The sequence below is a fragment of the Chionomys nivalis genome, chromosome 2 (genome assembly GCF_950005125.1).
Source record: "Chionomys nivalis chromosome 2, mChiNiv1.1, whole genome shotgun sequence".
Taxonomy (NCBI): domain Eukaryota; kingdom Metazoa; phylum Chordata; class Mammalia; order Rodentia; family Cricetidae; genus Chionomys; species Chionomys nivalis.
This window is the reverse complement of record NC_080087.1, coordinates 52,245,495-52,261,471: the sequence shown is the minus strand read 5'-3', so window position 1 is coordinate 52,261,471 and position 15,977 is coordinate 52,245,495. Positions and strand designations below refer to the sequence as shown.

General features: G+C 43.0%; 1 protein-coding gene across 2 annotated transcripts in view; it reads right to left on the bottom strand.

The window, feature by feature from the left end:
• Hs3st5 (heparan sulfate-glucosamine 3-sulfotransferase 5) overlaps positions 1–15,977 on the bottom strand; it is a 271,736-nt gene that overhangs the window by 68,817 nt on the left and 186,942 nt on the right. The window lies entirely within an intron of this gene.

The window sequence follows — 15,977 nt, the reverse complement described above, 5'->3', positions numbered from 1 at the left end:
CTTACCAGACAATCATTAAACGGGGATTTTATTCATATCTGCCTCACAGATTCTGTCGGGGGCAATGGAAATCTAAATCTCTTCGTACAATGCCAGTGATAGGATCAGTTCTCAGGAATGCCAACTGACATCGTTAGTACATGGCGTCATCATTGACTGGCTGCTCCTCCAGCAATTGAGATGCAAGACAAAAGAGATTCTGCCATGGAGCAGCAATCTTAAGGTACAGTGGGGGAAAGGCAGCATCCAAAGGGGCAATGTGGAGTTCTTAACATTGGGAGAGGTCCTACTAGGGGTGCCCCCGACAGAAGTCCTCTGGGGTAGAGAGAGGGAGGAAAAAAATGTCTGAGGAGTCATCAAGGGTTTTGGTGTGACTGCAATATTCCAAAGGCAGTTTCAGGACAAAATATTTGATAATTGTAATAGTAATATTTAATTCATAAAATAATTTCTGTGTTAAAAGTAGCTCTGATAGCATTGATCATCAAACCTTGTGTACACAACTCAAATGTGTGAGATTATTCTTGGTAGTATTGTTCCATGTTGTTCAACATGGTAGCCACAGCACATTTAAATGGAAAATAATTATAATTGAAAAAAATTTTAAATATGTTACTTGGTTGAACAGTCAAAAATTTGTGTGTTTAATATGACAAGTCCAACACTGTGATGGAATTATCCAAGTAATTGGCCTATCAAGAACTCTAATCTGGTGCACAGATATTTCCCAGTAAGACTTAGGCCTCATCATAGGAAACATTCATTTGTGCAGCAAAGTTTTGGAATTTTTGCACAGGATTTTTGCAAGTGGAAACTGGAGTGATGTTAATGTTCCAGTAGTCTCATATTTCAGGAGGAACTGAAGGCATATATCTACTTTAACAGATTTCCTTCTGAAGGAAAAAAAAATCTAAGTAGACCTTACTTGAGGAGTGAATTCAGAAACAGAGGAAACGCTGGTGAGAGTGGCTTTTGTTGTATTAACTTGAAGAAAGTTGATGGAGGAAGGTCATTGGCTAATAAAGAAACTGCCTTGGCCCATTTGATTGGCCAGCCTTTAGGTGGGTGGAGTAAACAGAATAGAATGCTGGGAGGAAGAGGAAGTGAGCTCAGATGCAGGGCAACTCCTCTCAGATCCAGAAGTGATGAAGCAAGCCGCCAGGTCAGACATGCTGAATCTTTCCTGGTAAGACTGATGCTATACAGATTATTAGAGATGGGTTGATCGGGATATGAGAATTAGCCAGTAAGGGCTAGAGCTAATGGGCCAAGCAGTGGTTAAAAGGATAAAGTTTGTTTTGGGGCATAAGCTAACCAGGCGACCATGAGCTGGGGCGGCAGGAACACAGCCCACAGCTCCTTCAACAGAAAGTGACTTTTCAGGGCTGGAGAGATGGCACAGAGGTTTTAGCACAGGCTGCTCTTCCAGAGGACCTGAATTCAAATCCTAGCATCCCCATGGTGGCTCCCAACAGCATTTAACCCCAGTTCCAGAGGAGCCTGTTCTCTCTTCTACCCTCAGTTTCCAGGCACACATGCAGAATTATGCCCATAAAATAAACATATTTTACATATACACATACACAGGCAAGACACCCATAAAATAATAAAAATCAATAAATCTTAAAAAGAAAAAAGTGACTTTTATAAATTTAGGGAGTAAAAAGTCTACTTTTCGCCTTTTGACAACAATTTTTATTATATAAAATTACATAGCATATTAATCTTAGTGTGCTGTTTTGAATGAGCATGAAGCACAAAGAAAATTGTTTTGAAGCAAAGCCCCTGGTGTTTACATGGCCATTACAAGCTGGGAAGGGATAATTTGGAATCTAGATAAAAATCCTTTATCCAGTGAAGTGTGAGGTGGTCCAAGTGTTTAAGTGCTTGCTGCTCCTGCACGGGACCCTATATGGGAAAGTCTGGAATACAGGATGGGCTCGTGGTTCCATGACTTATAAGGTGGACAGAGGGATCTCCAGGGTATGCTAGCAGCCAGCTTAGCTGACCCTGAGCCAACTGAGCTCTAAGCCAATGATCCAGTCATCACAATTTCTCCAAGACAATGTGGATAGCTCCTGAGGACAGCACCAGACTTCTAGACTCCAAATACACAAGTCCATGTATGCGCCCCCCACATGCACATACTCACATCTGCACTTGAAAATATATGTGCTTATATAAACGCACATACACATGCATCCTGCCTACATATACACACATACACATACATTCGAACACACAAGCGCTCATATATATATATATATATATATATAGACACATACACACATGTGCCCCTCCTCCCACATATATACTTGAACACACATGCAACACATATATGCACATACATACATGTACCCCAATATGCACAACATATATATACATTTGAACACATATGCACAAGCACACACACACAAATTTCCTTCCGCATACACATTTGAACACATGCACATGCGTGCACACAAGCACACAAACACCAATTCTCCTCCCACATGCACATACACACTTCTTTCAGGTAGCTCAATTTTGAAAAGCTCATATTTTTATTTTTTGAGTTTGCTCAGGCCTCAGACAACTATCAGGTATGACTGATTTTCTTTTCCCATAAAAATGTATGAATTTCGCCTCCATAAAATTATGCACCATTGGTTTTTTCTATTTTTTCATTCTGTTGAATAAAATTCATAAGCAATTGTCACTGTAAAACTTGGATATAATCAAGTAAGCCTTGAGCAATAGTCTAATGTGCTCCTTCGTTGAAGCCAGAGCCACTGGGATGCAAGTCCCACCAGAAAGTGCTCTATTCGTATTTAGTGTGTTTCCTTCTTTTGTTTAATCTGTTGTATGTTATGTTACCTAACAAATATTTTGGATTTTGTTGTATTTATGACCTAAATCTAAAGTTTTTGCACACTAAAGTATTATTATTCAATATTCTCATTTCTGTTAACTTAGTGAAGAAATTCTCAGCTATCACCTCCTAACATTCACTGAAGGAGGTAAAATGAGAGCAATAAATGCTGTTCAGCAGCCGGGAAGAGCCGGACGGCCAGGGAAGCTTCGTTTCTACATTGTACTTTGTAAACAGTCTGTTGAAAGGACTTGCGTTCCTGCTAACATTTTTTAATGAAAAAGACTCTGCCTTTTGTTTCTTGCTCCCACAATGAATTACAACATTTTAACAAATGTGGTTTTGTTTTCAAACAATACATCAACTCTTGATACTTATTTATACACAGCGCTCACTATAGTGCCTGTCATATCTTACTATGCCACAGGAATGCTGGAAAGGAAAAAGATCACACTCTCGTTTGCAAAGCTGTTTGCTAGCCAAGGTAGTCAGAAAGGCAGCTCTTCCAGACTCAGGCAGACAACAGCAGGCAGGCCTTTTTCCAGGAATGCACTGCCACAGGGAGAACAGTTTCAGGCTGCCTACCTCACCAAAGAACAGCACTAAACAGCAGTGTTGTGGCCTGAAGCCGAAGAGGGCCTGGCCCAAGTACAAAAACAGCTTTGGCCAGGTCCAGGGAAAAGGCACATTGATAAATAGTTTCAGGCTCTGTAAATATTAAACAAAGTCCACATTAAGCCATGTGTGTATTTGCTGTGAAAGAAGGGTAGGCTCTGCTGGATCTGGAAGGCAGATGGAATGCTGGGACCTGGGGTGCTGCCTCATTCACTACCGGAAGGCCGGACCCCCTTTCCAGCCAGTCTGAATTCAGAGTTTGATTTTCTTTCAGGAGTTTTTCAGGGTAAGCCGAATGTGATCTCCATGTCTTGTTCTGGCCTGGCTCTTTCTCCCAGGCTTTTGTCATCCTGATCTCTAGCTGGTTCTCGAATATCGCCTCCTCTCTCTAAACCCAATCACATTTTCCATGGGCAGGTCCCTTTGCCCTATCAATATATCTCTGTCTTTGCCCACCCTGCCTGGCCTCCACATCTCCCCCATGCTGGGCGCTGCTAAGTTCTCTATATTACCCCTTCAGCATTAGTTTCTCGAAACTTCTCAAGATTTGAGCCTGTATCATGAGGTCCTAGAATTCAAGGGACCCTGGGAGAGTCTGTGATCCATGATTCCACTGCTCATCTGGAGAACAGATTGAAAGGGAAAGGGTAAAGCTGACTGCAAAAGATAGGCTTTTGCTCCTCTGTGACTAACTTCTTTCCCGGTTCTCCCTCCCAGAACCCCTCTCTCAGAGGACAACATGCTTGTCTTTAAATTACATGATTTTTGGAATCTGTGTACTTAAAAATGTTTATCCCAAAGAAATGACTCCGTTAGTAGAAATTCTAGTCTGAGTGGAGGAGAATGGGGGATCTTATAGGCTACATGGAAAGGTATTTGAAAGCCATTTACTCAGTCAGTATTTACTGGGTAATTATTGCATACTATTTACTACTTTAAGTCGCTAGAATGTAAGTCAAAGGCCTGGTGGGGTCTACTGCTGTTGTTTTGTTAGAGGGACATGGCATTCAACTGCTTTCTAAGTATTTCTGTTTCTATCCATAGATCTGGGCGGCTCTCAGCCTTGGTCAGGGAAACTTTGGTGCTGAGTGGCAGTCAGTGCAGACTCATGAGCAGTCAAAGTGCTGAGAACAAGTGGCTGTTGAATGTTCAGCTATGAAGAGGACATTTATATCTGTGCCTGTCCCTGTCCCCAAAGGCTCAAGGAATATTCTGAAAGAAAATGTGGGGAGAATGTAAGAGCCCGAGGACGAAAAGGAAAACTACGGGATATGCTGTAATCTGGATATTGCACGGCCGCTACACTAATAACAGCTGTGGTTACCTGCACAAGATCGATGCAAGATCGAGCCCGTCATTATTCCAGCATGAATGAGGGAGGGGTGCAGGCAGGTCTACCTCCACCTGCAGAACTGTTGTCAGCTAAGGTTTGCTGAGGAAGGCAGAACTATTTTCTTCAGTGGTGTAGCCATTGGTAGGTTGCTCACACTGAAGTAGACAACCTCATACTCATGAAGGCAGTCCGAATTAAATGCCTTGGGTCATAAAAAACAAAACATAAGGACACAAAAGCAGAAGAGGAACTTCCTGGAAGGAGAAAGGGTTTCTTCAGGGAGGTGGAAAGGAGTGGTAGGAATTGAGGTGAAAACGATCAAAATTCAGTATAGACATGTATGAAATTATCAAAGAAAAATACAAATGTCTAATAAATATTTACTTGAAGTAAAGAAAAGGAAATGTGTATAGGATTTTGAGCAGCACCAAAGAAGGGATTTTCCATAGGACAAAGTTGGGGTGTTCAGGGGACTTTCCAGGAAAGAGGTTGTGCAATGAAGCTGCAGTATGTCCAGGGGTTCTTACAGGCTGTTGGCTGGGAGGACAGCAGGCATACCAAGCTCAGGATGTGAGAAACAAAGGAAGATAGGGGAGGAGGTGGGGCACAGACGCTTCAGGATGCGCTGAGCCAAGTTTTGCCATAGTCTGAGGCTGCAGAATTCCACAAGGACTTGAACAAGGCAGGGCCAGATGTGCCATCCCTACAGGGGCCAGCAGCCTGCCACTGTGGACCGCTGGGCCCTGTGTAAGCACTACCGCCATGGTCCTGTGGTTTGGTCAGGGTTACCACAGCTGTCTGTATCCAGGTTAAGGAACTGAAGCCGCACGTTAAACAACTCCATGTAGGCCTGGTTCCTAGGTCTGACCCAAGGTTCTTCATGTAAATAGGTATGTTTGTTTATTTATTTATTTATTTATTTATTTATTTATTTATTTATTTTTAGAGACAGGGTTTCTCTGTGGTTTTGGAGCCTGTCCTGGAACTAGCTCTTGTAGACCAGGCTGGTCTCGAACTCACAGAGATCCGCCTGCCTCTGCCTCCCAAGTGCTGGGATTAACGGCATGCGCCACCACCGCCCGGCTAATAGGTATGTCTTAATAACACTTTTCCCCTCTCTCATAAAGGGCTTTCTGGTTAGAACCCAGATGGGAGGCTCAAGGAAGCCAGGGAGCGGCACCTCCCTGGGGGCAGGTGAAATCTGTGTTTAGCTGCAGGCAGAACAAGATCTTCAGGGGAAAGGAGGCAGTTCTGATTCCACCTCAGTGATCTACACTCTGACTGGGACATGGACCCACCAGGAAACTCCTGCCTGATAGACTCCTTAGCTGGGTCTATGCGTCAAGTTTTAAGAAGTACCTTGGCTAATTGTAGCGTGTGGCCAGGGTGCATGGAACTGCTGGTGTTTGAGAGAGGTGTCATTATCCTACGAGTTTCCTCCTCCATGGCCTTCATCAGTCTGTCTTCCTGAGTGTTGGGTGATTTTAGGTCCAAACCACTGTCACGGACTCAGGCAAACTCTCCAGACGTTTGCATCCAGGCTTATATATGAAAAGGTGGAGGGCTGAACTAGGCAAGAAAGTTCTGAAACCTAGGATGGGATCTGGGCTGACACAGGTGAGCCTGGAGACAGTCTTCTCTGTGGTGTTAGCCTGGGGAACCGAAGCGGGGAAATATCAGAGGTAAGAAAGCCTATGCCACTGAAAAGATTAACGTGGGGAGGATGCCATGGACTTGTTCACTAAGCCCCTGGGATGGGCGATAGGGTTGGGGGTGGGTGATGGATGATAGGGAATGACGGCGGTTGGCGGTTATAGACTGTAGTAGCCTGAGTCCACTCTTGCAGAGCGCATTCTGGTTTCCTACAGTCAGGCACTTCTTGTGGTTCCTAGCTTAGATAGTAACTCCCATGCCAACCTGGGGACCCCCAAGGCAGATCCTATTCTATCATTTGGTTAGTTCTTAGAGTGCTGGAATCAAATGGAAGGCCTTGCACATATGGGTAAACATTCTCCCACTGGGCTATGGCCCTAGCTTAAGCTGAGTGTTAAATATCGGGAAAATGAAGGCGTAAGAAAATAGAGTGGGGAAGAGGCATGATGTTGATCAGAGCACTCCCTACAAAAGGGGAAACCAAAAACGAGAGGAGCACATACAGCTGGGGTGGCTGAGGAGGTAATGAACACCAGCAATCCACTGGAACCTGAACAGACCCCAGTGGACAGATGTGGAAAGCCTCAGCGATGGGGACGCTCCCTTTCTCACCCAGGGGCTCCTGTCTGGTGCTGCATACTTGCTAATCTCCATCTCCTCACCAATGGGACTGCCACTTAGTCCTCAGCCAGTCCTCAGCACGGGACCAGATGCCATCTTGGCTGGTTCACTACCTGTTCTTTCACAGTCAGTTAATTTCTCCTTTCTTTGTATGGCAATGGATTTATTGGCATTTCTTGCCCAGGCCAGACATGTTCTTTATGTAGACTTCATTTTTTTTTTTTTTTTTTTTTTTTTTTTTTTTTTTTTTTTTTTTTTTTTTTTTTTTTTTTTTTTTTTTTGCCCTTGTCTGGAAGGCCCTCCCTGAGAGAGCCTGTGCCTTCTTTTCTTGCACTGGATTTATCTTAATCCATGCACGATTTTTTTTTCTTTCAACGAGGACTCTCGTCTTCTGATTTATCACTGTGGCCATCCTGGCAGCTCCCGTTCTTTGTTTTTCTCCACGTGATTCATGATCCTTCTAAAACCCCTCATGTTAGTCTCCCACACCACAACAGCCGAGGCTTCTGTTCTCGGCTTTGTCTCCAGAAGCTAACCTTGAGATTGATACACAATAGGTGCTCAGCCCTTCCTTATGCGTACTTGCCAGGGCCGCTGTGTGAGGATCTCATTCCGTCAAGATTCTCCCCTGTTCATGTCCTGCTATCGCTCACACTGTTTTAGGATGCAATGTTTCTGCTGTAGTAACAGAAAATGGTCTTCAACTAGGCACCCGTCAGCTTCCTCCCCAGGGCCACTTCATTTTCGTTTGGTGGCCTGCGCAGGAATGTGCAGCCCTTATGTTGTGTTTTTGGCACTGCACCACGTGTTACAAATCAAGGGATTTTTGGCCCTTTAAAGCCTTGCTTTGCCCAAGTGCAGACTGCTGCAGGAAATCCCCCCTTTCATTTGCATATGAGGCCTGGGGACATTTTTCACATTTGGCTCTCACCACCTTTTGCTTATTTTAATTATGTTCTTTATGGAGTACCCAAAGTCCTGGTGTTTTTTATGAAGGACTGTTGGGAGAGAAAATTTTTTTCAATATTTCACTATTTATTTATTTGCTAGGAGAGAATAATGTACTCTGCCGAGGGATTATTACCAAAGGATACTTTACCTAAATGGAGATGTCGGTATGGCAGTAAACCGCACCTCCACGCTCTTATTCCATTGCCTCCGATAACAGCAGCAGCATCCTAAGCAGAGACCCGAGAACTCTCCTCTAGAACACACTACCTGGAAAAGAGTTTTTTCCCCTAACAGTAAAATTTCACTTCTCCCCTCACCTCTCAAGTATCCCATGTATAATTTGAGAGTACAAAAGCGGCACTGGGTGGACTCAGCTCTTGGGTGCTAGTTCATGGCAGCACACATGGGAAACCCCTCTCTTAAGGTCATTGAGAGTCACGCACACTTAACAGATGGCCCAGAAAGATCTTCCAAAGTTCCAGATTAAGTTTACAGAGTGTTCTGTTGCCAGAGTACCAAGTACTAGGTTTGGGGTTGCTTTGCTCCCTGCTAGATTGCCACAGCAGTATAAAACTGGCAATACAAAAGAATGAAATGACACACAGTGACGGAGACCAAGAAAGCCTTTCCCGTGTGACTCTAGAGATCCCCCTTCCAGGAAAAGAGGTCCTTTTCCAAGGTGAAAGGTGAGCTGTCCCCTGAACAAAGTCCTAGCCAAGCACTGGACCTTTCTCTTTGTTTGCTTGTTATATATGGGGAATAGACAAGACCAGAGATTCTCATGTATGTTACCTAACCTTGATTGACAGCTCGATTGTGTTGAGAATTGCATAGGTGATTAACACAGTAACTTTCCAGGTGTGTCTGAGGGTGTTTCCAGGGATGGCAACTGAGGGAGGAAGAACTACTTGAGTGTGGGGAGTGCCTTGCTATAGGGAGGAGGAGGAGCAAGACAGCTAAGTCAGGCACTCTCTCCCTGGCTACCATCATGTGAACAGCTTTGTTCTGCTGGGCTGTCTGAAGGGCTGGAGCCTCTGCAACTATAGACCCAGCACACTGCTCCTCCTTTATACTGCCCTGGTATTTCAGCACAATGAGACAAAGACTGGCAAATACATCAAAAGACACAAAGCAGTGTTTAGTATAAGCAGTGATGACTATGAGAGTGTGGCCTTGAGGAACACTAAATCACCACAGGACAGCCTCCCTCCTTCATCCCTTCCTCCTTTCTTTCTTCCCTCCCTCTTTTCTTCCTTTCCTTCTTTCCTCCCTTTCTCTCGGCCTCCCTCTCTCCTTCCCACCTCCTTCCCTCCCCCACTTCTTCCCTTTTTCCTTCTTTCTGTCCTTCCTCCCTCTCTCCCTCCTTCCTTCTCTTCTTCCCTTACTCCCCTTCCTCCCTTCCTCCCTCACTCCTCTTCTCCCTCTATTTTTCCTTCCTTCCTTCCTTCCTTCCTTCCTTCCTTCCTTCCTTCCTTCCCTCCCTCCCTCCCTCCCTCCCTCCCTCCTTCCTTCCTTCCTTCCTTCCTTCCTTCCTTCCTTCCTTCCTTCCTTTCTTCCCTTCTTCCTTCCTTTCTTCAGGTTCTTTTAAGCTTTATTCATTCAGAGAGGCAGCCTCACTTGGATGCTGCACATCTTTAACACCTCCCAAACATTTTTAATATGCATCACAGTAAACCTAGATTGCATTTTCTGACATTAGACTAGAATTTAATGACTTTATTTCATTTCATATGTTTTTATTTTTGAGGTAGGGTCTTATTTTGTTGCTCAGGGTGCCCTGAAGCAAGACTCCTGCCTGCATCTACTGTTTGATAGGAATACAGATTGCTTTCAAGGTTATTTTAATTTATGGGAAGAACTATTGACTTTCACCTTTAATAGTATCATAAACATTTACCTCTAATTATTGCACTTAGGTAAAAATAATATTGCTATGGCATATAAAATAATTGTAAAAATGCATGTTGATTTGACTGAAATCATGAAGTTGGTGCATGATTGACTAAATTTTGAGATGTAGAGGATGTCTGAGGTGAATCAGAAGATTTCAGAGGATTACTCTTATCCTGGCTGTGGCATCACCTCAGGGCACCTTTATCATGCTCAGATTTGCTCCAAGTGCATGTGGACAGAGAGGTGGTGTTAGGAAACACAGAGAGGCTACTCTGAGACAATGGCTGTTCTTGGCTTCCTAACAAGAAACAGTATAGGGCAGAGGAAAAAAGGAGAGTTTTGGAACTAGGCAATTCTACATTAACAAGGTGTATGATTCTTGCAAGGCATTTAATTTTTATTTGTTCTTGGTTTTTTCTCTGCAACCCCTCAGATTTCTATAAGAATTAAATGAGATACTCATACATAATTACATAACATAGGATGAACAATCATTCCTGGAACATAGAAAGTTCTACTTGATAAGTAGTGCCTCCAATTCCAAGAGAAATATAAAAGCATTTTGAAAATGATGGCCTGTATGCAACGGTATCAGATGGAGAATCTGGCTTCATTACCCCATCAAATGGACAAATCGACATCACCATCAGAAGCCCACGCCTCCCGGCCCTACCTCCCTGGCCTCTGCGAATCTCCACTTACCAGAAACCAATGCAGAAAGCTGGGCTGATTCTAAATCGGCTGTTTTTCCTCACCCCTGGAGCATCAAGCTGTAATCACAGCATTGTCATGCACAGCCAGGGACAATCCGGTGCATTAACTGAAAAGTTTTATCATGTAAATATAGACACTCAATTTGTTCTCCAACATATCAGTAAATCAAAGATGAAGAAGTTATTTTTCAGATCTCCAAATTCCATGTAATATTTATAGCCTCTGAATCTATTTAAAGCTAAGCATGGCAGGGATAAGAAAAAGTTCCATAAGGAGAGAAATAAATATGCTAAATGTACGCAGTATATCTGTCCTAGGAGGCTCAAGCATGCTTTGTGGAGTGTTGAGAACTGGGCGTGAGAGCTAGGCGGCATTTCCCTGGTTGTTCTTTTTAACTATAAAGGGAGGTGATAAATTATAAATGTGCCTTGGCCAGGCAAGTATGACAGTTTTAATTTTCATTTTAACAATATGTACAATGCCGAATGTATGAAGCTCAGTTGGAATATGACAAGATTATAGCACAATAGGAGGCTGAGCTGGGCAAGTCAGCTTGCCATACCTGCCTGTTAATCCCTGTCCTGTGGATACCATTTAGGGACTGCCAATATTCTCAGCATTTTGCCACACTGCTGTCTGTGCTCCATCTAACATGCACGTTCATTTGCTGTTCTGAACGCAAGTTTTCTCTGCATGCCAACGACCACCCGAATGTTTTAGTGGATTACCGATCCTTGCTATTGAATACAACAGATACTCTCCTGCTCTTTTTCTCTCGTGGGTTGTCTCCCTCATTTCTGAGGGTAATGGTCTAGAATCTCCATGCCCCCTTTTAGCTCTCAAAAAATTCTCTGTTGACCTTTAATTTTTCAAGGCTTACACTTTGTCCCTCTTTTTCATTATCCCTGCTCCTTATGCTTTTCTACTTGGAGGCATTATGATTTGGTTATTTGAAGGGTAACCGTAGTCTATCTTTATAGAGAATTGTTAGCAGAGGGTGTGAGGAGGAAGTCACTTAGGGGCTTAGCAATTATAGCTAAGATTTAAGAAAAACCAAAAAGTCATGGATAAATAAAGCTAAAGTTAAAGCAGACAAACCATAGACGAATAAATGAGCAGACTACAGTAGCTTCAGAAAAGAATGAGGTCGGTTGTGTTGCCTTGTTCACCAGACGCCCATTCCATATGGAGACTGAAAGTGGCCATGTGGCAGGCACTCGGCTCTGGGGAGGTGAGGATGATTGACAGGAGGGAGGATGAAGAATGTGTGTGTATGTGGGGGGGTGAAGACATAACACGCTGAGCCAAATGAGCCTTTTGCTTTATGCAATAAAGAAAGCAATCTATTTGAACCTTGGGATTTTTTTTTGTTAATGGATGGTTCCAGAAAGTGCTTTTGATGAAACTCAAAGTTCTATTGCATGAAAAAAACACAGCCATATAGTTGGAGACCCCCATCCAGAAGACAGTAATCAAACATACACCTCTGCAGCACTGTGATGGTTAATGTTCATTTGCAACATGACTAGATAGAGAAGCATGTAGGTGTGTCTGCCTGTGAGGCTGCTTCCAGGGAGGTTTCCCTGAGAAAGGAAGACCCAGCCTGAATGTGGCAGGCACCATCACCTAGGTCGCGGTGTCTGACAGTAAAAAGGAGACAGCAGGTTGAACTGTAACATTTATCTCCCTCTGCTTCCTGATTGTGGACCCAGTGTGACCAGCCATCTCCAAATCTTGCTGTCACGCCTCTCATGAGGCAAAAGTAAAAACCTTCCATCCGTGAGGTTTTGTTTTCTCTTCCTTCAGGTGTTTCTGTAACAGCAGTGGAAAAGTAACTAGTCAGTGGCCTATAAGCAGAGAAATGGAAATGGTGGACAGCAGGCTCAGAAAGCCCATGATGACCCCTGCTAGAAGACAGACAAAGCCTCTGGCATCAAGTAAGGCTGGGAACTCACCACAACCCTGGCATTACTCAGTTTCCTCGTGGGTTATTGTTTACAGTAGATGCTTCCTTCAAAGTGCGATGGCAGTATTTGTACAGCTTCTGAGATAGTGCCTAGCACATAGTAGCTACTCACTAAATACTTGTGTCTGTCTTACCCACAGCTCTGCCATTAGTCATGCCCTAAATATGGGGACCTTCAGAGACCATTTACTGTGCTGGTGGATCCGGGGCCCTTCCAACACCCACGGATTTCTTCCCTTTGTGGAGATGACTATCATCTGCTCGTTTCTTGCTAATCCCAGTCTCTCTAACATCTTGAATTTGTCTCTGATGTGTCTTTCACTTTTTTTTTGTTTTCAGGGAATGCCAAGGTCATGTTTATTCATTATTGATATCCCACAACAATTATCTTCATGAGTAAAATAGCTGAGCCATTCTAGCTGCTGCGTAAGAGTTGGGGCGATTTGGAAGCACAAGGGTTTGTCGGGTTTTATGAGCTACTCTGATACTGGGCTGAAGAGTCTGAAATAATTCATTGAGGGTGCAGTGGAGGCCAGGGATCCTGACCTTGGAGTCTGTGTCTCTGAGCACTTTAGTATCATACCCTAGCTTCTCCTTACAACTCTGGATTTGACCACATCTCGCCTTCCTTATTGAGTAATTAATGATCACACCACAAGCATGGTATCTTTTGCTTGCAATGTGGCATTTGCAACCCCGACTAAGCACTCATGCATTCGAACTGCTTAGGGAAGCCCTCATGGTGATTTGTTGGAAAAAAAAGTGATCATTAGATACTTGCTCATAGCGTTGATTCTTCTAACGACATTTTAAGGCTACTGATAAGCTAGTAACTTTCTTACTAACTTACTGATACGTTAGTAACTTTTGAAAGAGAATAATTGTGTTTAGTATTTTCTGATAGTCACTTAGCAAGTAGGTCTTACTGAAATACCCTGTAACTTTAAACAGTAAGTACAACCAATTCTAGTCAGGATGCCATTCCAAATTCTAAATCATAAGTACACACACACACACACACACATTTATATATATGTAAATTGCTATTTTCTGACACATTGTAGTTTGTCTTTCACTTCTTGACATCCATTATCGTTTATCCTGAGACTTTTGATTTTGGACCTGTAATTATTCTTCTAGACCAACTGTTATTGCATTCTATGTTCCTTCAGATTTTAGACTCATAATCTGTCTGTGCATACGTCTAGATTAGTGGTTATCAATCTGTGGGTCATGAACTCTTTGGGGGTTGAATGACCCTTTCATAAAGGTAACCTAAGACCTTTGGAAAATGCAGATATTTACATTATAATTCATAACAGTAGCAACATTACAGTTATGGAGTAGCAATGAAAATAATGTTACGGCTGCAGGTCAACACAACATGAGGGAATATTAAAGGGTAGCAGTGTTGGGAAGGTTGAGAAACCCTGTTCTGGATGGTACTTGGAGTACATTCCAGTCATGTATGGCTCAAAGTCCACCTGTCCCAAAGAGAGCAAAGCACCTCCTGCTGATTTTTCATTATCCTTTTCAGGAACAGAGTTTTAGTATTATGAATGAGTCATTCTCAAAATGGTTTAGTGTTTCGTATTTCCTTACAAGTGTGATTCACAATGTTTTCACCAGTAAATCTGAAACTTAGTCTAAGCAAAGGCTGAAACAGAGTGACAACATCCACCTGAAAAAGCGGCATCCCCAAATCAGGGATTGGGCATGATAGCGATGCTCACTTGTGGATGCAGGCTTCTGCATCAGAGGGAGGAAGCAGTAGAGAGTGGTGAGAATGGTTCCTGTGGATAGGAATGAGAGGCGCTAACACAGGAGAGGCTAAATGGGAGGTCTCAAGCTAGTAGTGCAGGTGGGGTCAAGAACAGGGAAGCCAGACAACACAGTAGACATGAGGGTGCAGTCTCAAGCCCTCTGAGAATTTCAGATGAGAGGGTGTGCTCATGTGGGTACACTGCTGTAAGGGTCTCATGACCTTAGCGTGGTTGTCTGCCAACAAGGCAAGGCCCTATCTCCAGGGATGACTAACCACCAAATGGGTCAATTAGGACATCTGGCATAGAAAGTGATGAGCACAATATAAATAATTATCCCTTTAAAGAATAAAACTAAGTAAATGTGATCAACTTTGTCTCTTTTAGAGAGACTACTAACTGTCCTAAATTGACAAAATTCTGAGAGAATTGTGTTTTTAAAGAATGTGCAAATTTGGCTGATGAAATCCCTAAATTAGGCCCTAGAGAATGTTTTCTCTCTGTTTAAACTCAGATAGGGCCAAGGAGAAATATGGGTGGTGAAGGATCTATAAGAGTGAAAAGTCAGAGACCATGGACACCAATAACCGAGTGGATCCTGTAGGGTATAGGCCATGGACCAATTTCCTATAAAGTGGAACACACCTGAAATTCCCAAACAATAGACTTTCTTCACTAGTCTGCATCATGGACTGAGAAGTATGTCCTACCCTTTCTTTTGTGAATGATAGATTTTTATTGTAGTTATTATACAATTAAACAACTCTATACAGTGTATATTGGGACTACATGGGAAGAGATGAACAACTGTTTAGATATCATCAGCAGATGGGAGTTATCTCTTTCTCCTGGTGGATAATATGGTAACAAATTTGCATTCACACTGGATGGCAGGAGTGGATAGGATTTGGAAAGCATTGAGTAGCTACTCAGAGGCATAGACTCATATAAAGATGGCCAAAGACTATTTTCCTGCCTCCCTTGCTGCTATTTGTGGCCAATTGACTGAATTAGTACTGATAAAACATGAGCTGAAGTGATGTGTATAACTTTACTTGAAAGAAAGCTGTTTCTTTCATTGTTGCTCTTCCTGTTGCTAGATCAGTAACGAAGATGGACTAAGATGACATTGAGGGAATGAGGCTGGGATAAACCAATGGAGCAAAGCTGTGCCACCAGCCTAGGGTGCTCATTCAAAATTGCTAGGGTAACTGAGAAATTAACTTCTATGGGATGAGCACCCGAATTCACAAATCCACAATATTCAAAAATCCAAGTCATTCTGAGTGACAACATGAAGCATGACATTTTTGGCTTGCCTACAATATTTAACATGTAAAATTACCACCTAACTTTGTGAATAATAAAACAGGTGGATTCTATAGTTCATTATAATGTGCAAGTATTCCCAAATGAGCGCAGCCCTGAATTTTAATCTGATTCCGAGCATTTGTTTGGTAAGTGATACTTAACCTGGCTGGGATACAGTTTAATGTTAGAATGCTTGCCTAGCGATCCCCAATAGCCCCCCTATAGTACTTAATCTGTTGTCACAATGTGGCTCTGTTTTAGGCTAGTTTTTCTTTGCTTTGTGTCTAAAAGCTACTATTGAGGGAG